This window comes from Antrostomus carolinensis, unplaced genomic scaffold (assembly GCF_000700745.2).
Source record: "Antrostomus carolinensis isolate BGI_N321 unplaced genomic scaffold, ASM70074v2 scaffold2673, whole genome shotgun sequence".
NCBI lineage: Eukaryota > Metazoa > Chordata > Aves > Caprimulgiformes > Caprimulgidae > Antrostomus > Antrostomus carolinensis.
In genome coordinates this window covers 91,179-100,301 of record NW_010307247.1, presented here as the reverse complement: position 1 = coordinate 100,301, position 9,123 = coordinate 91,179, and positions in this window count along the sequence as shown.

The window sequence follows — 9,123 nt, the reverse complement described above, 5'->3', positions numbered from 1 at the left end:
GGAGTCAGGCACTTAACTGGCTTAAATAGGCATCATTCTAGTGCATCTTAATAAAGCAAGGTTGCTTTACACTTGCTGAAAACCTGCCCCTTAATCTCCAGCAGAAGCTTGGGAGCAATACCCTGTGGTGTTTGCAGCACACACAGATGTGAGATGGCTCAGTGTCTCTCATGGCCGTGGTTCACCTGTATTTAGCACAGTGCATTTGATTTGATTTACAGCTTTCCAGTGAATACCTTTTTTTATTCTAGTAGCAAAGACACTAATTTTCAGCTTGCAACACAAGCTCTATACAGGGGTCTACAAGTCTGAGTGTCAGTGTTCAGAGGGAAGCGTTTTTCTAGGAGGTGATGTATAGGCATGTTGTATGTGTAACTAGTGAAAATGAGTTCGGTCTTTGCCTCGGCAGCTTCTGCTCAGGAGTTGTTCTCAGTGAAGCAGCGGGATGGAGGTGCAGTGGTGAAGCTACACAAGTATGTGTTCCTCAGTATCTGGACTTTGCACTGAAGTTTTTACCTCTGACTCTGCCCAATTTGAAATTCAAGGGGAAAGGAAAGAGCCAGAGATGGACGTATTCCTACTGATGAGACTTCTCAAAGTAGCCTAGAGGAGAGAGAAACCAATATAGAAATGCAGTGTGAGATGGGAGCCTACATAGGAGCTACTGATGGTTTTGGGGTTTTGGGGGGGTTTTTTTGAGGCTGAAAGGATCATTGTTTTCCCATTGGATCTCTTTCATCCATCACTGTAAAACTGGAGGTATGCAGAAAAGGATTAGATTATTTTTAATCATTAATATTTCTTTCTAATACTGCCTGCTTGGCTTTTATGATAAACATAACACTGATGGCAAAATGCATAGATATCAAGTATTGCCGATACCGCAGGCTTTTTTGTTTGCTGTTAGCTTAAAGCATGATTGAAATCATGGCTACATCTGTTAACCACATCCAGACAGTGATATTTTTGCTCTTGTTTTAGAATCTACTGTCTAATGGTTTTTAAATACAGTTTAGAGTCTCATCTAATCATGATGTTGTTTGCGGTTTCACATCTCTCTGATAGATATCGGTTCCATTACTGTATAATGAGCAGCTAGTTTTGTAGTTAGCTCTGTGCTAAAACAGATTATATTTTCTGGCTCAGCTCCTACATAGGTAGCGCTTTATAATTAAGATAATAATACTAGTACTGTGCTCTTGTTCTGCATTGTAGCAGGAGCTGACGCTGCGTGTAGGCATGTAAATGCCTGTTGTTACAGTAGGCAGTGCTGTCTGAGCAAGATGCAAGCAGAGCCAGGGTCTTCTTTTTCTGCCTTTGTCCTGTACCAGCCTCAGCTGACCCACTTGTAAAACAAGCTTAGGACTGTCTACCTTTCTGGAGTGTTGTGAGGCATAATTAATGTTTTGGGATCACTTCAGTGCAGCTGCAGTGAAAAGGTCTGTCTAATTGCTATACAACTGTATTTGTGTTTTATTTTGTGTAAAGCTTTATCTGACCAAACCTCTCTGTTATTCATATGAGTAATTGCTAGACCAGGTGAGGGCAAGTTTAGGAAAAGGCTAAAAGCCTCGGTTGCTTTTTTGATTTTCCTTGAGCTATGCTTTTTAGAGGGGTAAAATGTTTAAGGATTAGTGACTGTGACTTGGATTCAGGGGTGGCAGATGTCGTGATAAACATGGTCTTTCTACAGGCTGCATTGTCCTTGCTGCTTCTGAGTGTGTCTCCAGCTTGCAAAACTGAGCTGAGCCCTCTTTTAAACTCCATAGCTTTTTTATCTCTAAGCCAAGTGTAAATGAAAATATAACTCTGTGCCAGGAAAGTAAGTGAAGGCTGACAGCACTTAATTCCACATTTACAGATCAACTGGATTTACGTAATTGGATGTCTCTTTACGCTTTAAACTGAGTCCTGTAAGTGGGTCTGTCATAAGTGTCCTGCTGACAGGGGAAGGATCCCACCGTGTATTCTGCCACTTCTCGCTCCGTCTGTTACAAAACTGCAGACCCCTCAGTGGTTGCTCAGCGCGATCTTTGTGTTTTATTCATCAGAAATGTTTCAGGATTTTTCTTTAAGCCAGAAGTGTTTTCATGCCATGATGGAAACCAAGCCCTTTCCCTGGAATGGGAATCCAGCTCTCGTACAGCAGTGTGAGACCTGGGGCGTCACATGGCTAACAGCTGGATTAATCAGATTTACCCAAGAAATCCTATTCCCATAGCACTGAGATTACTTGTGTGAATAAATGTTCACCGCTGTAGCAGAGGACTGCAAAGGTGGAGCATTGGGAGCATGGGAAGGCCTGATGAGGAGCGACCTTCATCTCTGAAGTCTGCAGGACATCCTGTCCCTCCTTGATTATTCCAGCCCTGAATTTCAAGCAACACTTCCCTATTTCAGCATATGGTACTGATAGCATGCGAGTTCTTTTTGGTCTTTTATCTAGGAGACAAGACTGAAAGGACTATGAGAGATCACTGCACACAACCTTGAACCTGGGCTGGGCAGAGGACACCACTGCGTACCACGGAGGCCTAGCTGATGACTGCACTGCTTAGGGTAGAAAGTTTAAGCCAAATCTATTTTTCTACAAAATGACAATTGTTTTGCTACAACAAACTAGAGAACAGTTGCTGTAAAGGGAAGTGAGATAAAGCCTCTCTCTGTTTGAAGACTCCTGCCCACACGAGCCTGATGTGAAGATATGTACAAAAGCACTGCACACATTCAGCTTCCACTGCATCCTGATCACGGGCTTACTCCCACAGTGCTGAATCCTCATCATTTTCCTTGGTTGTAGGTCTTCATCTATCTTGTTAGCAGATGTGCCTGGCAGGTGAGGGAAGTACAGTATATGCTTGCGTCCGTGCACAGAGCCTGATACAAGCACGGAGCAACCTGTGAGCATGCCTTGCAGCCACTGCAAGCAAGTGCAAAGTCATCCCTCTACTTCTAATTCTTCTGGCATATAGGTGAGAAAGCGATTTGGAACTGGCTGAGAAGGGGCAGATAATATGAGTGGCAGACCAGCTGTGTTTGGTACAGTAATTCAGCTATAACAGCCTAAGAGAGCAGAGAAATAATGGTTTGGTAAGAGATTTGCTTTTAGAACAGCAGCCTAAGAGAAAAGCCTCTACTCAACACTAACGTGCCATGTTATAGTTTCAAACTACAAGACATTGCTTAGAGAAGCAGGCAGGAGGCTAACTAGTCATTGCCTATAGCAGTTCAAGCCTCGTAAGTCAAAGAGGAGACATAGTTATTAAAATGCAATGTTTACTTGTTTAAAAAATAAAAGGGCTTCTAGGGAGATTAATTTTCACTTCAGCCTGGCGATCATTTCATAGACATGCCACTGTGATTTAAGACAAGCTGGACCTGTTCTCTGGCTTATACATCTGATTTGTCGGCAGATTTCACACCCCTTACAAATAAAACCAGTTTTTATTGTTTTAACAAAGAGGATTTAACAACAAGGTTTAATCAAAATGCCACTGGTACCCATGCCAAACTGAGCTTTTCTGCAATTAATGTACATTTTTCAGGGGCATATATATGAAATACAGCTGACGACTGAACACTGAGTGGTGATTTGGGGTTTGCATCATCTCTGCTGCTGGTGTATTTCATTAAGGCCACTACAGTGATGCACTGATGAAACACATGGAGCTGAAATGAAACTCTTCATTCCCATAGAGAGTTTGATATTTTAGTGCCTGTACTAAATCCCATAAACTCTGGAATTTCCTTTGTAGAGACAGTAGATTAATTAACCCGCATCTTTTAGGATTGAACCCTGAGTCCTCTTCTGGACTGACATGTATAACGAATGCTCTTGCACAAATGTTTTGAGCGACAAATGCTGTTCCTTAAAGGGCTGGATGAGTATTTGTGGAGATTGAGTATCCTGCTAGTTGTATCACTCATGTTATAAGAGGGATGGGATCTGGTTTGGTACTGTGGAGTGTTGTGCACTTCCTCTGAGGTTGTCAGTATCTCCAAACTTGCAGCAGATGCTCAACGTTTGACATGCCTGAAGTGTTATATTCTCTAGAAGGATCATATTTGTAAGAGACAACAGTGGATCTGTCCCATTTTTACAGGGGTGCGGAGAGAAAACTGGAGAAAGCCAACTGTCCCAATTGTAGATTGCTTCTTAAATGAAGCCTTTGGATTTCTGAGGATGTCAGAACTTGCAAAAAATATTTACATACTGTCTGCTTCTTCCTGTCAAAGTCTGTCCATCCCACTGTCCAAAATCTACACATTCTTCCTAATAATCTGTACTGTTATACCAGGAGAGGGAAACCAAGAGTAGCTCCTGAAGCTTCAGGTAAACTACTGTCAACAGAGGAGCAAACCAAGGAGGGCAGGAGAGCCTGATGAATGCTAGCAATGAATAGGATAAAAAGTTTCAAACCTGGGAGCAAAGGGGAAGCAGTGACAATTTTTTCCTGGCTTCTCAACTCTAGAAATTACAAGCAAGCCCCGTTGTCTGGATGTGGATACAAAGTCTTCCTGGGGTTTGAGAACTAAGATACGCAAAATCATTGCCTTTCTATGTACAACTCAGTGCTAAAGCACATAAAAAACCTAGTATATTTTCATAAACATCTTGGAAATAAGCAATTTAGTTGAAATAAACTCACCATTGACTCTTTCTGTTTAACCTGTTTCAAAAAAACATCTATTTCTGTTTTGCAGCTTTGGGGTTGGGAATGGCTTTACCTGTTAACTCTTCACCAAAATACTGGACCATGTAGTTCTCTGTGCTAGCTGTAAGTAGCTTTGACAGTTGACTAAATAAATTCTGTGTTTGTTGCTGCTGACCCTGGGTAAGGACAGCCTTGAGGATGAGAAGCAGTGTTACATAAATGTCTAGTGTACATAGCAACACTGAGAAGAGAGAGGCTGCTGCATTGCTTTTGGTGCACCAGTCACACATTAAAATTCTGTCATTGCAAGGTCACATTGCTCATCTCGTACTCTACAACCCTGGGGAAGAAATTTGGATGAGAGGTGGAGGAGGAAAAGCAAAAACTTTCTCCTCGTGCTGTAACCAAGAATTTATCCATTGACAGCAGGTCATTTCTTTTGTTTTCAAAAGAGCGTGTCATTTCTGTTTCAGGGATAACAGATTCTCTCCCGATGCTGTGTAGTGGTGTTTGCATGTTAGAAATGTAGCACGGTGACAACGGGTGCTTCTGAATTGAATAAATAATGCCTCTAAGCCTTTTCTTCTCCCTTTAATAATCTGAGAGAAATGCAAAATACTAGAGAGCATATAGAGTGGACTGTGTCCTGAGCTGCACTCAGCGCAGCCTGGTTAGGAATGCTGCACAGAAACTCTACAAGCTGCTGGGAAGAGGCAAGGTTTAAGGCAAAGACAAAAACAACTGTTTTAAGGAGAAACACAGCAGTGATACATGACCTGTAGTCAGAAGCAGGCCATGTCACAACATTGACTGTCATGTCTTTGAATCGTGCTGAGTCAGAGCCTATCCTAAAGGTACATGTTGGCATCAGGGAAAGTCGAGGGCTCTTGGATTGAGTCTGCAAAGTGAGATAAAAGCAGTCGGTTGAGCCACCTGCATGCACTTTTCTGCTTGAAGCTTAGACCTGGCTTATCTGAGAGTAAATTGTGTAGACAATGAGCTGGTCTGATGCTTGAGTGCAGTGGCAGTTGCTGAGGGTATGGACATATCCTTTGTATTTCTAGAGCTTTGTAGAAGCATGTTGTTCAGGGACTGCAGGGCAGGGCATGTTATTGTACCTCATTAGGTGTACTGTCTGGAACAGATGAGGATGGTGAATGCCACCTTCCACTGACAACTGAATATACCCTGCCCATATTTGCACTAGTGTTCATAAGAAATAAATGGCAAAATCTCTGCAGAGGAGATACAAGTGCTGTGTTTTTCCTTTATTGTGTCAGAACAACATCAGTAACTGTTAAAAGTATTAGATAAGAATGTGAAGATTCACCTATGGCATTATTCTTTTTGATCGCTTAAACACTTGTAACTGTGATATATGCTTTTTCAGAAAGGCATAGTGTCCCCAAGCAGAGCTTAAAAATGTTACTGTGATGCAACTTGGCAAAGGGTCTCCACCTGATAGTGAAATGTCGTTGGAGCTGGATGCATTGGTGCTTTCATTAATCTTGGTCTACTCCCTCTCCATGGAAGATTAGCAGGAGCTGGGCTTTCAGATCCATCTCTTCCTCTCTGTGTACACTCAGCCTTTGTCTGGAAATGTTCTTTAACCTTTGGATCACTAGAAAAAAACCTCATCTATGTGTCACATAGTCCACCTTTTCTGCTCTCTCTCCCTCCATAGTACATGTTGTGTCAAGAGGCTTCTCCCACCCCTTAGCACAGGAAAATTCCACTTTGGGAAATGCAGATGTCCTCAGTTTTAACCATAGCATACACCAGCCTTTAGAATGCTCCTAATGTACACAAACCAATGGAGGTTCTTGTAGTCACCTTGGTAAGCTTTAGGAAAGTGATGGGTTGCAGCATCCTAGTGCTGGAGATGAGAGGGGGGATACTGCCACAAGGACAGCTGTGTAGAAAATGGGGAAAACTCATAATAGTAAATGTTATGTCATCTTCTGGATGAGAATCAAGGATTGGGTTTTGTGAAAGTCACATCGTTTGTAGCCGTCACTGAAATGAAGTCATGCTTCTGCTTTTGCACATAGGCATTTCAGGACAGCGGGCAGTGATGGAAAGGGTTGCTTTTTTCAATTACATTCTCTATTTCCATACAGTCCCTAGTTTATCAACTGCATATAAATGTCTCCTTTCAGTGATTAAATATTTCCTCGCCTGGTTTCTTTGCTTCAGGGAGCTTGAGAGCTCATTGTTTATAAAGGGAAAGAAGAAGGATTGTGCTGTTAAGCAGACAGCTCCCAACACATATGTTCTGCTTTGCATCTTTGAGAACGAGGCACTGATGCTGCTGCAAGTGCAGAAGGGCAGAGCTTTCACTGAGATTCAGATGTGACCAAGACCCTCTTCCAGGATTCATATGTTGATGAAGCTCTGGGTTTATTAATTAGCTTTTTCTGAAACAAGAAGCCTTAGCCCATATGTGTCATTTTGTGAAACCCTTAATCCCACTGGTTTTTTTTCTCCCTGTGTTCCTTCTAATCACTTGCAAGAGAAAATTTGATGAAGCACATCTGGGTAAGAAATGGTACCCTTGGTCTGTGATAGTTAAGAGAAAAGCCATAATTGTGACGTTTTTTGTCAAACTGATGTCCAAAAAGATAATTTTGTCTAGGCCAGCTATATTAGTTCTATAATGTGCATATGAAGTTTGGGGTGGGGTTTTTTTTTTTTTCAGATTGTATGGTTTTACATTGTTTATATAAATATATTTTCATTTCAGACAAAAAAGCAGAAAAAAAAAAACCAAACTTTTTTTTTTTCCTTGGGAAATGTTAGCATTTACAAAACATGTATTCAAAGATGCTTAGAAGGAGAGTGGAAACCAGCTGTAAAAAACTATTGTTTTCTAATGGCAAAGCATTCTTTGTTTGTTTTTTGTTTTTTTTTCTTTCCAACCTTCATTAGTCAAAAGTATTATTCAAATTAAGCAATACTACTGCAGTCTGAGCTTTGGCAAGTGAATATCTTCCTTTTAAAGCAAATAATCTCTCAAAGATCATGTGTACTTTGTCATCTGAACCTTCAGGGCAATGTCTGCAGCAGGTCTAGACTTGGGTTACTCCATAACTTGAGCTCAGAGGCTGAGCAGGTCACTGGGGACTCAATTGAGTCTTGGGCACACACCAGCCCTCCCAAGAGAGAACAGAGTATACTGAGGGCAGGGATCACATTGGGCATTTAAATTTAGCCTTCTTTAGCCACAGCTTATTTTATTACAGTTTCTGAGGTTATGAGGATATACAGAGTTAAGAATTATCTTGGAATGGAAGAAGACAAATGATCCATTTTTATCTCACTTTTGGTAGTTATTTGGGACTCATAATGCATGTGAGAGTTTGACATGGTAAATGTCCAAAAACTGAACACACTGGTACAAGTGTGGTATCCTGAAAAGACCTTAACCTCTGATCCCACTTCTTTGGACTTCTTTGAACCAGAGTGATATGAAGACAGAAAATAGTTAATCAAAATCCAGTCTCAGGAAGGCTACGGACCCCAGATGAAACTGTAGCATTCCCTAGAATTTGGAAAAAGCAATAAACTAAGTTCAACTTTCTGATTTTTCTTTTAAGAAATAAGCCTTGGAAGTAATTATTTCCAGTTAATATGTATGTTGTGATAGAAAATATGAATGCCCTGTCTTCTTTCTAGTTACAGGTCTTGATTTTTTTCACAATTGACCACATTCTTCCCTCCCTCTTTCCTCTCCCAAAAGAAAGAAGCCAGAAAATTTATTATGAATTTCCAATTCTGTAATTATATTTTTTTTCCACTAGAGCTGAAATAAAAATAATGTATTAAAAAAGAAGGTGGCATTTACTTTTTTTATCTCTGTACAATGTACAAGATAACCGTTTTGGAAAGTACTAGCATAAATGTCCACAATTTTGAGTACTCAGTGTTCTTTTCAGAAATGCCGGTTTACATTAATGTGATTTATGTATTAATTTATTATTAAGTCTCTTCTTGTGTTTTTATAGATCAGGATGTGGTACAATTCTTGGAAGAGAAATGTCTGCTTAGTTTCCAAGTGGAACAGAAAGCAAAATTTGGTCCTGAATGTCCATTTTTAATTGTTTCCCCCAGGCTTGACTTTAAGAACAAGAATCGTACTTAGTGGGTTCCTGTCCATAAGAAGTCATACGCTTGTCATATGAAACAGCCCGTTTTGTAGCTTCAGCCCCCCAACACAACAGAGGAACTATATTTCACTGGCTGGAAGGCTCTAAATAGGTCACTATCATAACTGCATGTCTCATAAACTTTCAAAGAGTAAGCAATTAGCTTTTCAACTCTGCTAGTTCCCATCAAATGAAGCACAGTTTTTACCACTTAGCTGTACAATAAGGCAGAGCTAGAAAATTGATAATAAAAAAGCTTTTTTTTTTTTCCTGAGTCCTTTGGGGTTTTTTTTCTTCTTCTCTTTTTCCTGAATCATGTGCAG